The 16,235-nt window shown below is 36.9% G+C and overlaps 1 protein-coding gene and 1 pseudogene across 6 annotated transcripts in view; both read left to right on the forward strand.

The window, feature by feature from the left end:
* The window catches only part of LRFN5 (leucine rich repeat and fibronectin type III domain containing 5), a 251,687-nt gene that overhangs the window by 67,566 nt on the left and 167,886 nt on the right, over nt 1–16,235 (forward strand). The window lies entirely within an intron of this gene.
* On the forward strand, nt 2,611–3,088 carry LOC131517976 (large ribosomal subunit protein eL30-like; annotated as a pseudogene).

A 16,235-nucleotide genomic window follows, 5' to 3' on the forward strand; every position in this document is an offset into this window, starting at 1 on the left:
AGCCAATGTCTCCTGGTCATCCTCTAGCTTTGCACCACTGGTTGCCTGTTTGCTTTCTCTGAGTCTTTTTGTAATTGGGACTGGATCCTGTTCCTTCCAATTCTGGCTTACACTGACAGCTACTGAGCATGCCTTCTGTCAGTTATAGCCATTTCCAGTTGGTGATTTTCGATTCTTGGACATAGAAGTGCCTTTCAGTAATGTGCAGTGGACATCTTGGCCGTGTTCATTAGGGCACCATAGCTAGTTTCTGCAGCTGTCATAGATGCCTGCATGTCAAATCTGGTGATGAAGCTGTCATTTTTCATTTTGTTGCTGCACAGCTGGCTCATTGGGCAAATTATTTAATCTGTTTGCTCTAGCTTCCTTATAAAATGGAGATAATACTCATATCTAGCTCACTTGGTTACTTGAGGAATAAATGAGTTAATACAAGAGAGGGGCTTTGAATGGTGCTTGGATATATGATTGTTGTATAAATCACCATTAGTAACAGTACTTGAGTGGTTTACATCAGATGCTCTGATTAAAACGATTTCCATTTAGCTCTTCATTTTTATTACATGTCAGAATATTATAAAAATACATTCTTTTAATTTTTTCTGTAATTTAGCCTGACAATGTTGTAGGGGAGGCTTAAGAAAGTGACTATATTACATATTTAACTTCAAGAACTTGAAATTTTCATTCAGTGCTCAATTTTCATCCTAAATGATCTAATCTGTGACCTTGGGCCATTAAATATGTGTGTGTTTTCTTTTTCTCTCCTATCTCACATTACTGTCTGGTTTAATAACAAATCCCGAGTCAATAGGAACTTCTTAGAAGGTAGTTTAAAAAACATCAATTATTAATTACATATGCCCTTTTGAGTTTTATTGCTACCCAAAAAACTTTAGAATTTTTCCACGCAGAATCCCCTCCCCAAGCCCAAGACAGATTTTCAAACAACTTGTAAGAGAATCATATTACATTTATTGGCTAGGATTAGTGTCTCTCAGGTTTGAAATAATTTGTTAATAATTGGTGTCTTTACCAGATACTAGGCAGATTTCCTAAAGAATAACCAAGCCAAGGACACTGTGCACTAATCTTCATTCAGAACCACTGACTTTATCTGTTGACTTTAGTTATGGCTTCTGTTCTTCTAAACATTCAATTCATATATAAATATACACATACATGTATATATGCATGTATATCTTGGTAATTTCTTGTTGTTTTTAAGCATTTGTGCCCTGTAGAAGAGAAGGAAAAAGTGGAAAATCAAGATGAATAATCTTGGCAGCTATGTTGTAGAAATATATAATTTTGTTTACTGAGACAAATGACTAGTCGTGTTGTGAGAAATGGTTAGCCAACTAGCAGAAAACAAGACAAAACAAAACAAAAAACCATATTCCAAGATGAAAAAATAAAACATTTATGTGTAAAATATGAACTCTTAGTAATATAAGAGGAAAACCTGAGAGAATTTATAATCTTACAATGGAGCAGTGCTTCATAACCATAACTCCTAGTCTGGAGCCCATGGAAGGAAGAATGATAACATTACAAAAATCAGTTACATTAGAATAAAATCTGTATTGCAAAAATACCAAAATCAAATACATAGGCCGGGAAAACTATTTGCAATTTATATCACAGGAATGTGTTAATATTGCTTAAGATTTTCTAGAAATCAAGAATAACACAAAAATTAAACCTGTACACAAAGGGAAGACATTTTTTTTTTTAAATGTTTTTATTTATTTTTGAGACAGAGAGAGGCAGGGGGGCAGAGAGAGAGGGAGACACAGAATCTGAAGCAGGCTCCAGGCTCTGCACTGTCAGCACAGAGCCCAACGTGGGGCTCGAACCCACGGACTGTGAGATCATGACCTGAGCCAAAGCCGGACGTTCAACCAACTGAGCCACCCAGGCGCCCCAAAGGGAAGACATTTTTAATAAAAGAAGATGATGAAATTGTTCTTGTACATAGGGAATTATGTCTTAATCCTAACCCTAATGTCCATCAGAATCCTATAGAAATTCAAATCCTAAAGCAGCATTGATAGAATTTTTTAGTCTCTTGAATTGATGGACATCTGTAAGCTTGTTAAACTCACACTATTGGTATAGTCACTAGTAGCAAAATAACACTCTCACTTGTTGCTTGTGAGAATGTAAACAGTACATCTCCCATGTTGGACAGTTTTGCAAGATCTATAAATATTAAAACTCCATGCATATTTTAACCCAGACATTTTTTTCTCCCATGAATTTATTACTGGTTCTATGGTTGAATATTCATGACATAAAATTTGTATAAAAATTATACTGTTGGGTACTTGACTGGCTCATTCAGTGGAGCATGTGACTCTTGATCTCGGAGTCATGAGTTCGAGCCCCATATTGGGGGTAGAATTTACTTAAAACACATGCACACCCACACACACACCAAAATAAAAAAGCATTAAAAATTTTATACTGTAGTATTATTATAATAGCAGAAATAACTTAAATTTCTGTAGCATTGATGGTTAAATGAATTAAGGTATGTCCATACAATGGAAACCTCCCCAACTGTAATAATTAACTAAAAAAAAAACAGAAGAAGAATAAGGAAGTTTCCTATACAGAGATATGAAAGACAGCCAAGCTATAATGTTAAGTTAAAGAATCAAGGCATTGTGGGAGCTCTTTCCTTTCTCTCTCCCAGCCATTTTGGCAGCTGCTCTTGGTTGGGGCTGTCCTGCATCTAAGGCATGGAGGTGGTGGCTGAAAAGAAGAAAAAGTCAGTGGAGTCAATCAACTCTAGGTTCCAACTCATTATGAAAAGTGGAAAGTATGTGCTGGGGTACAAGTGGACTCAGAAAATGATGAGACATAGTAAAACAAAACTAGTCATCTTTAACGACTGCCTAGACTTCAGGAAATCTGAAATAAAGTAGTCCACTATGTTGGCCCAAACTGTTGTCACTATGTGGCAATAATATTGAATTGGGCACAGCATGTGGGAAGTACTACAGAGTGCACACTGGCTCTCATTGATCCAGGTGATTCTGATATCATTATAAGCATGTCAGAACAGACTGGTAAATTATAAATCATGCAAAATTTTTCCTTAATAAAACTGGCCAGACCTTCTTTAAAAAAAAGAATCAAGTTGCTATATGGCATGTGAAGTAAATAACATAATTCAGAAATACAGTCCAATAAAAATATGTGCTTGTATATTCATACATATATAAACCTCTGGAAGAAGGCATATTACTGGAACTTTCATATAGGAACTGGATGTATGAACATAAGGATTAGAAAGAAACTTTTTACTGTATAATTTTATGTATGTTTTGATTTATGAACAGCATAGATGTATTACCTATTCAAATACACATATAAGTTGAGTAAAAATGTTAATTAAGGGAAGTATCCCTTTGAGAAACTCAAAATAAATTATATTTCTATAAGTTATGTTTCAAGCCATCTGTAACAATATTAATTTCATTTATTATTTTGGCACAGTGGATCTTTGGGCCTCTGAAGCTCATTGTTTTAAATTTCATATTTGGTTATATTTCGTTAAGTTATGAAGTCATAATTCCTCACTGGAATAGTCCCGAAATTTGTATCGTTTTTATTTCAGCCAATAGCAAAATGAAACCCAGGAAGATTACCTTTGCATAATGTCAGAAAGCACGACTGTGGGAGAAGTGGACTAAATTTTCTATTTTCTAACTTTCAGTCAGTATTCCTTCAATGATGTTGAATTCTATTACATTGCACTATCATTTCTTACATGTTCTATTTTAGTGTTAAAAGCTTCTATTTTATTATTTTGTAAAAACCTTGAACGGCCTCTTCAAGGACAAAATGTTAGCAAAATGGAACATGAGAATTATGAACTAAAATATTAATATCTATTTTTCTTTTAACTTATTAGTCTGTTAAGATCATCCTTTGCTACAAAGGGAATTCATTTTCAAATATGAGAATACTTTAAAATATGTCTAGAATATTCTACAAAGTTATGTAAAGATATTTCTATTAAGAAATTTTACAATTTAAAGACGAATCAAGTTCTTAATACAATAATTGTCTAAAATGAGAATTTGGACTTTCTTTTCTGAAGTCTAAAAATTGTCTTAATGGGAAACTAACAATTATTTTAGCCTAAAAATGAAAGACAACTAACTGGCATTTCCCTCTTTAAAGTATTGTCCCCCCACTCTTAACATCTTTTATTTGCTGCTCTTACATCTTAGAGACCAGATGCTTCAGCTTGTCATCTGTATTTGTTCATCCTCGCCTCTGTTGAGGCAATTAATCCTTGTTTCTTTCACTCCAGTACCACTTTCGACAATCCACCTCTCTTCAAACAAGATTGTTAAATAAATCTTTCTAAAGTACCACCTTCTGGTATCACTTCCAAGCCCAAAGAAGCTCCAATATCTCACAATATGTTCAAGAGAGATAAAATGCCTCAGAGTCAAATCTTGATTCCAAATCTATTTATTGAGCATCTAGGCATGTTGCAAGGTCTACAGAGACTTATTTCCTCTCTTCCCTATATCACTCTTTCTGGAGGTCAGAGTTTTAATTCATTTTCAAGTTCTGGCTCTCATAGGTAAGCAAGGGCCAGTACCCTTCCTCTAGATGCCACAGTCTCCTTATTTGTGAAATTGGAATGATAAAGTATACTTAAATTACCGTTGTTAGGATTCAATGAAGTTGATGCATGTAAGATGCTTTGGAGATGTGTTTGGTATATAGTAATCACTCTACAAATATGCACTATATTGTGCATATACAAATATGCACAAATATTTGTATATATTTACTCCCTTCCTCCTTGAAGAGTCAGGGTTGTGTTTGACTTCTCCCTTAGGTATATCTGTTTCCTGTGTTTAAGATTCTCTTCCTCCTCATCTCTACTTATTCAAATTCTGTCCTTCCTTCAGATCACAGTTTAAGTAGCTTCTTTCTGATACAGATATCTCTGTGCACTCCAGCCAGACACCTAATAGCACTAGACTGCAAATTCCACTTAGCTCTTAATCACATACTACTCAGGAGTAGAGATCATGTTTTAATTATTTGATTCCATCAATGCCTGGGTGCTGAGGCTTCTTTCACAACAAGACAGAATCAATAAACAACAAATTTCTTACATGTTAGGTATATACATCTTCCGGACCCAATTTGGAAAAAAAAATTATGACCTTTAGTCCTTCCATCATATTGGCAATCCACATGTCTTTTATTTTTACATGATACTCATTGGATGTTCCTTGAATATAAGAATCCTGTCACTGGGATTTGTGAATGGGCTTCAGAAGGGCAGCAAAGCCTCTGAAATTGCAGAATTTGGAGTATGGGAATATGTGTATTTTCTCCAGGCGAAGTGGTAGGCCCACAAAAATACTAGGAACCATTCTTAATGATTTGTTTTTATCCACGTTTGGTAAGTAGGAACCAAATTAATAATATTCAAATTGATCATGTTATATATCTTATCATTTGCTTAAATTTCCATGTTTTCAATGCAAGATATGCATTTTAAGACTTAAGTATATGAGATTCTTATGATTCCATTTTTATTGTTTTTTTTAACTAGATGAAGACTTAAAGAATATTTCTTTTTTTCCCCCATAATTGTCCAAATGAAATTGATGCTTTTAAAAAATGAATGGTGAGAGCTGTGCCTGTCTGGCTTAGCTGGTAGAGCATCCAACTCTTGATATTGGGGTCATGAGTTGAAGCCCCATATTGGGTGTAGAAATTACTTAAAAATTAAAAAAAAATAATATAAATGGTGGTTTGTTAACTTCCGTCAAGATGAAGTAGGGAGCTTGGCAGAACTCCTCAGCAAAACAAGTTACATGAAAATTATAAAATATTGTTACTTAAAGTCTATTGAAATTGGGGTGGTTGGCTGCCTCAGTTAGAAGAGCATGTGACTCTTGATCTCAGGGTTGTGAATTCATGCCCCATGTTGGGTGTAGAGATTACTTAAAATAAATAAATGAATAAACTTTAAAACACAGTTTATGGAAATTAACCATAAGGGAATATAACAAACAAATATCTATTCAAGAGTATCTACTATATTTTTGAAAGAACAGCAAGAGACTATGGCATTTGAACCGTGACTAGCTGCATTACCTTTATACCACACAGCTCCATGTTACGGAGGCTCTATTATAGGCATAGGTAGCCAAAAGCTGAAAGGCTACTTTTCTACCACATTTCAGTCTAGGATTATGATTTTACCCTGAGAGGACTCTTATGATTAGTGGTTGCCAGGTTATTGTTTTTCCATTCATTTTATTTACAATTTGTCTATGTCTTTAGCCTATTATACATTCTAACAATCTCCCTTTACAATTACTGTTTTGCTTTTTACGTGTTTCATTTCCTCTTTATATGTTTAATATTCATTATATTATCTATCCAATACTACCTCCTACCGCTTGTACAATTATTTTTTTTGTAAATGTTTATTTATTTTTGAGAAAGAGAGAGGCAGAACATGAGCGGGGGAGGAGCAGAGAGAGAGGGAGACACAGAATCTGAAGCAGGCTCCAGGCTCCGAGCTGTCAGCACAGAGCTCGATGTGGGGCTCGAACTCATGAATCGTGAGATGATGACCTGAGCTGAAGTTGGATGCTTAACCAAATGTGCCACCCAGGTGCCTCTTGTACAATCATTATATCAGCATATTCTATAAACTTCAAAATACATTGTTACTATTTTTTTGCTTTAAGAAGTCAAGAAATTTCTACTCCTGATTGGAAGCAGAAGTCTTCTTATTTATTGTTTGATTATCTTCTAATTACTGTGAGACATGTTAAAATCTTGGATTTGTCTATTTCTTCAAGTTTTGTAATTTTTCTTTAAATATCTTGATGCTATAAAAAGCAGAGATTTTAGTAATTAACATTTCCTTTGTATTGACTCATTAAATTTTCCTCTTTATATTAGAGTTTTGTTTAAATTTTTTTTTCAATGTTTGTTTATTTTTGAGAGAGAGAAAAACAAAGTGCAAGCAAGGGAGGGGCAGAGAGAGAGGGAGACACAGAATCTGAAGCAGGCTCCAGACTCTGAGCTGTCAGCACAGAGCCCAACGCAGGGCTTGAACCCATGAACCATGAGATCATGACCTGAGCCAAAGTCGGACACTCAACCAACTGAGCCACCCAGGCACCACTAGAGTTTTCTTTTAAAATATACTTCTCTAATGTAAATGAAACTTCACCAGTGGTTTTTTGCTTTTGTTTTGTGTGTGTGTGTGATTTTTTTTTTTTTGAGAAAGCTGTCTTTTTCCATCCCTTTATTTTCAACTTTTCTATGTCCTTTTACTTAAGGTATAACTATTATAAACAGAATATAGTTTTTAAAGAGTGTCTCAATCTTTATATTTTGAATGTATTTTAAATGAAATTCTGGTCTGCTTACATTGTATGTGATTAATATGTTTATAAGATTTTATTTTATACCACAGACAACATGGGTTATTAAAATATTTCTGAAGTTAAAATAACATGATGAGGATTTTACTGTAGGAGAATTAGATTATGTCATTGCTAAGGCAAGGAACGAGGTCAGAGAAATTAGAAAATTATTAAAATTAACACATGTTTGAGATATTGATTTCCTATAAAATCAATAAGGCTGGGGTGGGGGTGGGAATTAACAGAATTGGTGCACAGAGAGGACAGTTGTAATTTTTCCCTTTTTTCTAGTTTTATTGAGACATAATTGACATGTAACACTGCATTATCTTTTTTTTTTTTTTTCAACTTTTTTAAATTTATTTTTGGGACAGAGAGAGACATAGCATGAACGGGGGAGGGGCAGAGAGAGAGGGAGACACAGAATCGGAAACAGGCTCCAGGCTCTGAGCCATCAGCCCAGAGCCTGACGCGGGGCTCGAACTCACGGACCGCGAGATCGTGACCTGGCTGAAGTCGGACGCTTAACCGACTGCGCCACCCAGGCGCCCCAACACTGCATTATCTTAAAGTGTACGGCATAATGACTTGATATTGTGAAATGCTTACTATAGTGACTGAACTTCCATCATTTCAAAGATACAAAAAATATTTTTTCCTTGTTCTGAGAACTCTTAGAATCTCCTCTCTTAACAACTTTTAAATATACCATATGCAGTGTTAACTATAATCATCAAGTTGTATGTTACATCTCCAGTATTTATCTTATGACTGAAGTTTGGATCTTTTGACCAGCTTTATCCAATTCCCCAACCCCGACCCCCTGCTTCTGTTAACCACAAATTTGATCTCTTTTCTATGCATTTAATTTTTAAAATTTTTTTATTTATTATTTTTTTCTTGTATTTATTTTTGAGAGACAGAGCACAAGTGGGGAAAGGACAGAGAGGGAGAGAGGAATAGAGGATATGAAGCAGTCTGTGCGCTGATAGCAGTGAGCCCGATGTGGGACTTAAACTCATAAACTACGAGCTCATGACCTGAGCCAAAGTCAGCCGCTCAACTGACTGAGCCACCCAGGCATCCCAGTTTTTTATTTTTTAATTTTTATCTGTAGATTCCACATATAAATGAGATCATATAGTAGTTGCCTTTCTCTGACTTATTTTACTTAGCATAATGCCCTAGAGTTTCATCCATGTTGTTGCAAATGACAGGATTTTCTTCTTTTTCATGGCCAAATGATATTCTATATTATATGTAAATTTTTTATTTGGGAAAAACAAGGCAGGCTATAGGTTACACTTAGGTGATGGACAACTTTAAGAAATTTGTAGAGCAAGAGAAACCTATGAAAAATAAAGGGAAGGAATCTGAGAGATTACAGGAGAACCTGGATAGTTTACATTCTGAAACTCTTCCTTTTGGGCTAGGGGCTAACTTTGCCAAATGCTATAGAACCTTCTTATTAAAATGTGGTTCTAGGGGCGCCTGGGTGGCTCAGTCGGTTAAATGTCCGACTTCGGCTCAGGTCATGATCTTGTGGTTCACCAGTTCGAGCCCCGTGTCAGGCTCTGTGCTGACAGCTCAGAGCCTGGAGCCTGCTTCCGATTCTGTGTCTCCCTCTCTCTCTGACCCTCCCCCCATTCATGCTCTGTCTCTCTCTGTCTCAAAAATAAATAAACGTTAAAAAAAATTTAAAAAAAATAAAATAAAATAAAATGTGGTTCTAAAACCAGTAGCACTAGATTCACCTAGGACCTTTATCAGATTCTACTTTTAAAAAAATTACAAAATGATTTCCTACACATTAAATCTAAACACTGTATAATGCAGTAGTTCTCGATCTTGGCTGCTTATTAATATTACCTGTGGAGCCTTGAGACACTGCACCATGTAGGCTATAGCCCAGACCAAAGCAGAATCTATAAGTCTGGGACTCAGAAATCAGTATGTTGAGAGCTCCTCAGGTGGTTCCCTTGTAGCCAAGGTTGAGATTCAGTGCTACAGAGACACATAAGAGAACAAGGACTGGAACTAGATGATTCAGAGCAAGGAGAACTGGGGAGGATTTCAGAGGCTAGATTCTAGTCTTTGTTCTGCTATGCATAGAATTATTTATTCTCTGTAAAATCTGTTTTCTCTTTGTATTTTTTTTTCTTATATTTGTTAAATATTTATTAAGGCCATGCTTTATGCCAGACACCATGAGAGGAGTTGGATTAATAATCTCCAAACCCCTCCAGTTCCTAAATCATCTGATTTTACTGTCTATGATTTATAAATTGGGAGATCATTGGTAATACCTAATGGATTGGTGGTAATCATCTGTATACGGTCACTGTGCGAGTGGGTGGTAAAAAAATTTGCTGGTTGTAACCAAGGAATTGAACGTACAGTATTGATCAGAAGCATCTATTGTATCAAAAATGGAAAAGCGATCCAAGTTGGTTTCTAGAAATGAAACTGTATAAGGCAATGAATTTATTAGAGTATAAGTTGAGGAGAGTTTGAGAAAAGAAATATGGGGAAAAGTAGATGACAGACTTACAGATTTTTTTCCCCATTTTGACCACCAGAGAAGTGACAGGAGCTAGATCAGGGCATCTCAAACATTAATGTACACAGGAATCACCTGGGAGAATTTGTTAAAATGAAGATCCTGACCTAGTAGGTCTTGGGTGTAGGGCCTGTTGCTTTTCAAATAAGCTTCAAGGTGATGAAATGCTTCTGGTATGGAGACCACACCTACAGCAGCAGGGCCAGAAGCTCTCCTGCAAGGTACATGCAGAGTGAGGATCTTGCTAAAAGCTAATCTGCTCATGCCTGTTTCTTAGTCCTTGGGCACTATTTCCCCACCCTCACCCTCACCCCTACCCCCAGAAAGATAGGGGCACAACTTTAAAAGATACATGTGAAAATGAGATAAACTTCAGTGAGAGATAAGGCAATATGTCAAAATAATATGAGGGAGGAGTTTGGGGAGAGAGGTTCTGCAGTTCACAAAGGTAAGACTATTTCAAGAACTTGGTTCGTCTTTGAAAGAGTAAGTAGAATCTAGGGTACAGCAGGGCTGTTTTGTTTCCAAATGACTTTGGTCATAGTGTCAAAATCCACATACCTCATGAACACATGTCCTTACCTGTTATGTGACATTAATATCACATGGATGAGAGCCTTACTGAGAACAGGGTCATTGAGTCAAGACAGATACTAATCAGAAAATGACATGCACTGGATATGGAGATATGGCCAATAGTAAAAGGAAGACTATTACAAAGAGCAATGAGAGAAATAAAATAAAATTGAGAGTAACCATGGAAAGAGAAAAAGACCCATTTTTGTCTGTTTCAACAATGAAAAACAAATTGAAGAGGGAAAGTGTATCATTGGGCTATTCACATTAGGAGAAATAGCTGTCAACAACGAAAAAGAGGAGAGGATTTACAGATCAGGAGAAAAGTAATCAGCAAGACATGACTAAAGCACTTTTTTTTTCTTTTTTGAGAGAGGGAGAGAGGGTGCAAGTGAGCGAAGGGCAGAGAGAGAGAATCCCACAAGGGGCAGAGAGAGAAGCGGGGCTCACCCCAAGTGGGGCCCGTGCTCACCTGAAGCAGGGCTGAGGCTCACCCATGATCTGTGAGATTATGACCTGACCTGAAGCCAGATGCTTAACTGACTGAGCCACCCAGGCGCCTGTGCCTAAAGCACTTGTAAAGCAACATTAAGAGTGTACTTGCTACTTGACCCATACATTTTTGGATGAATAGATGCTTGGTGTTGACGCTTTCTCCACCTATGCTCTGCAGCCTAGGGGAGGCAGCAGAGAAGTAGTTGAGCGTGTGCAGAGAGGGACTCATTGATAGCGTCACAGAGGATACTGTTGAGAGTATCACAGAACCCAATTGTGGAGAGGAGTAAGGTTTGCTTACTGGGAATGGGAATGGCTGACCATACATTTCAGGGAAAATACAAGTAGCTGGAAATGAACCAATGAATTGAGTGAATTAGAAGGCACTTTGGTTTAAAGTTTCTGATGAATATAAAGAGGGAAATGTTTTACTTTGTGAGATCTGTGGGTGAAAAGATATTGGAAACAGTGAGATTAGAATATGTAAGAGATGATAAATTACAAAACATGGTTGTACAAGGCACAGATGACTGACACAGAGTGAATATTATCATAAATGGCTTGAGGGAGAGAAGTTTCACAATGTGATTATTAAAGGTAGTAGATGTCTGCAAATTTGAGATGGAAAATAAACCATACACACCAGTTCTTGGATTTATCAAGGAGGGAGAAAATGTATCCCAGTTTTGAACATTTGGAAAAAGTGTATAGTAAAATTATAGATTAATAGGGTTGGGAAAGGATTTAGAGCTAATACAGTCCAATACTTATAACTTATAGATGAGGAGGCTCATAATGAAGAAGGTAAATTACTTGTCCAAAAGAACTGGAATTAAGATATAAGATGATTGACCCCTATTGTTCTTTGTACTGGTAAAGATGATGGCAACAATTTTGACAATATGAGCTAAGGCATACATATACATACCAAGGGTTTACTGTAGACAGGAACTTTGCTCATAGCTAATGCAAACAAGTTAAAATGAATTTCTGATTCTAGTTCCTCCTCCAGAATGTTCCCTCCACGAGGGAAGTGACTTTTTAAAAAATTTGTTTGTGTGTTTATTTATTTTTGAGGCAGAGAGAGACAGAGCATGAGCAAGGGAGGGGCAGAGACAGAGGGAGACACAGAATCCAAAGCAGGCTCCAGGCTCTGAGCTGTTAGCAACAGAGCCCGATGCAGGGCTTGAACTCACAAACTGTGAGATCATGACATAAGCCAATTTCAGATGCTTAATCGACTGAGCCACCCCGGTGCCCTGAGGGAAGTGACTTTAATTGGTTTATTCCCTGGTATATCCATAATAGGTATTTGGTATTCCATGTGTATCTGCTAGATATATGAGTAAACACATTTTTTAAATTTAGGATTTGCTAATCAGCTAGCTGCTGCTCTAAAACTATGACTTTGCGAATTTTTTTTTTTTTTTTTTTTGGTGCTAATCACTTCAAGTGCTCATTAAGTATTGATGGACAGTAAGGATAGATAACACTTACTGAACACAGACTGTGAACCATATGATGTACATATTATTTTTATCTACATAACAAGTCTTGAAAGTAATAATTATAATATGGGAGACCTAATGTATTTAAATTATTTCCTACTACTGAAGTTCTGGCTAGTAATATATGGTGAACTTATCGGGCAAAACATACAGAAGATAATTTAGAAGGAAGATTAACGATTTTCGTGGAAAATAATGTCTCCTAAAACAAAGATGATGCCAGCCAGAGTGGGCTCAAGGAGAAGGCAGGCAAAAACCTCTTTGATCTTGCCCACAGCAATTTCTTACTCAACGCATCTCCGGAGGCAAGGGAAACAAAAGCAAAAATGAACTACTGGGGCCTCATCAAAATAAAAACCTTATGCACATCGAAGGAAACAATCAGCCAAACTAAAAGTCAACCGACAGAATGGGAGAAGATATTTGCAAATGACATATCAGATAAAGGGTTAGTATCCAAAATCTACAAAGAACTTATCAAACTCAACACCCAAAAAACAAATAATCCAGTGAAGAAATGGGCAAAAGACATGAATAGACACTTTTCCAAAGAAGACATCCAGATGGCCAACCAACACATGAAAAAATGGTCACTCATCATCAAGAAAATACAAATCAAAATCACAATGAGATACCACCTTACGCCTGTCCAAATGGCTAACATTAACAACTCAGGCAACAGCAGATGTTGGCGAGGATGCAGAGAAAGAGGGTCTCTTTTGCATTGTTGGTGGGAATGTAAGCTGGTGCAGCCACTCTGGACAACAGTATGGAGGTTCCTCAAAAAACTAAAAATAGAACTACCCTATGACCCAGCAATTTCACTACTAGGAATTTATCCACGGCATACAGGTGTGCTGTTTCGAAGGGACACATGCACCCCTATGTTTATAGCAGCACTATCAACAATAGCCAAAGTATGGAAAGAACCCAAATGTCCCTCAGTGGTTGAATGGATAAAGAAGATGTGGTATATATATACAATGGAGTATTACTCAGCAATCAAAAAGAATGAAATCTTGCCATTTGCAACTATGTGGATGGAACTGGAGGGTATTATACTAAGTGAAATTAGTCAGAGAAAGACAAAAATCATATGGCTTAACTCATATGAGGACTTTAAGAGACAAAACAAATGAACATAAGGGAAGGGAAACAAAAATAATATAAAAACAGGGAGGGGGACAAAACAGAAGAGACTCATAAATATGGAGAACAAACTGAGGGTTGCTGGAGGGGTTTTGGGAGGGGGGATGGGCTAAATGGGTAAGGGGCATTAAGGAATCTACTTCTGAAATCAGTGCTTCAGTATATACTAATTTGGATGTAAATTTTAAAAAATAAAAAATAAAGTTAAATTATAAAATAAATGAATAAATAAATAAATAAACCATTTAAAAGGAAAAAAAACAAAAAAACCAAAAAACAAAACCATTAGTTACCAAATGGGAGTTTCTGATGTGTTAGATGGAAAATTTTCCCAGTTCAGCTGCATGGATTTATTGTTGCATTATACCTAAGTAATGGTGTAATACTTAGGGAAATGAGTAATGTGATGGAGAGGTAAATTCCCTCAATTCTTTTGACACAGACAGTTCATTATTGGGAAAGGCTCAAGACAATGGTAATAGTATCATAGCAAAGGAAAATTGAGTTTAGCACACTAATCTGAAAGTCTGTGACCTCTCAGATTTAGCCCATGGGCCAGCAGCAGCATCTGGGAACATTTCAGAAATGCAGGACCTCAAGCCCCACCCCAGATCTACTGATTCATAAACTGCAGTTTAACAAGCCTCCCACCTTAAGGTAGGTGATCCCTAGCCAAGCAGTTCACTGAAACAGAACCACACAGAGCAGTGACAATGGCAGGGAGATAAGTCTTGCCCAGGAGTAGATGTAGGATTTGTGAAGATTCTGTACTGATATGGTAGATTGATAAAGATGTTATGGGAGCAGAGGAGTGAGAATTTAAATGAAATCTTGGTAATGATTATTGTCAGGACTCCATCTGTAAACACAAGTCAGTGAAGCCTAGAAAAATTGAGGTCTTGTCTACTTTACCAATGAAGACACCACAGGTCAAGAAAGGTAACTTCCTCAAAGTGGTGCAGAGAGTCTGTTCTTGCTCTACTGCCAGTATTTCAAATGAAAAGTGACCTGTCTAACAGAAAGTATGCCCTCACTACATTTTCACACATAATCAGGAGCCAACAGAGACAATATGGCCTTTTTGTAATGAGCACTTGGGCAAGATGGCTGTTGATGTGTGGGAAATGCCAAGTTTCTGCTAATGCAAAAAAGTGGAGATGGAAGGTGATAAAAATTTGGTGGTAAAAGGACTCAGTTGATTTGAAATGTCATCAAAAGAGACAAAGCTGACTCAAATGCGAGTACACAGTAAGAATTCCAGGTGTAGCTCACAAGAATGATAGCAAAAAATCAGAAGAAAGATGAGAGGCCCCCAGAGGTGAAGGTGGCAAAGTGACTCACCAGGATGAAGATAGAGTTGGTTGGGGGTGCTGGCAGGAGAATGATCAAACAGTAAATCCAACATCTCACAGACAACCTACACTTCTGAATTAAGTCAATATGAACACATTGGCACAATACTTAACTAAAATCCTGATTATAAAAAGTCCAGTTTCTATTTAAGGGCTCAGGAATATTTTACAAGCCTAATCACGTTAATTCTCACTCTACTCCCTGGAAACCGATGTATATACAATACTATTTAAATGTATACATTTTCTATTTCTCAGTTGAGACACAGAAAGAACTTGGTGAAACAGCCTCCTTCTCTCAAGCTGAAGTAGTTCAAAGTATATTATTATGTGCTTTAAGTAATCCAGCTAGCTCTTCAAACCATGGTACTCTTGTATCACTGTCAAATTCTGGTGTCTGATTTAATTATTAGAAGATCCTCTTAGATGTCCTGGTAAGACTTCAAGAAGAAAGAAATGAAAATCCAAATTTAAAAATTAGGAATATTTTAAGACTTCAGTGTAGCCATCAAAGGCTGATGATGATGTCTATATTTATCCACAAATGGAATATAGTTGCTTAATTAGCAATTAAATATTGTCATTATTTTAATTAACTTAATTTCTTCCAATCTTTAAAAAAAAGTTATGTTTTATTTTATATTTGAGAGAGAGAGAGAGAGCAAGCAGGGGAGGGGCAGAGAGATGGAAACAGAATCCGAAGCAGGCTCCAGGCATTGAACTGTCAGCACAAAGCCCTATGTGGGCTCAAACTGATGAACAGTGAGATCATGACCTGAGCCCATGTAGGATGCTCGACTGACTGAGCCACCCAGGAGCCCATCTCCCAATCTTTTTAATGTAGATGATGGGTAGTGATATTCGATGATGAGTCGACTTACATACCATGTGATTATGTTAGAGGAAATTTAAGATAATTAATGTTGCCTCAAAAATGTCTCCTTAGGGGCGCCTGGGTGGCGCAGTCGGTTAAGCGTCCGACTTCAGCCAGGTCACGATCTCGCGGTCCGTGAGTTCGAGCCCCGCGTTCAGGCTCTGGGCTGATGGCTCGGAGCCTGGAGCCTGTTTCCGATTCTGTGTCTCCCTCTCTCTCTGCCCCTCCCCCGTTCATGCTCTGTCTCTCTCTGTCCCAAAAATAAATAAAAAAACGTTGGAAAAA

Source organism: Neofelis nebulosa, chromosome 7, assembly GCF_028018385.1.
Source record: "Neofelis nebulosa isolate mNeoNeb1 chromosome 7, mNeoNeb1.pri, whole genome shotgun sequence".
NCBI lineage: Eukaryota > Metazoa > Chordata > Mammalia > Carnivora > Felidae > Neofelis > Neofelis nebulosa.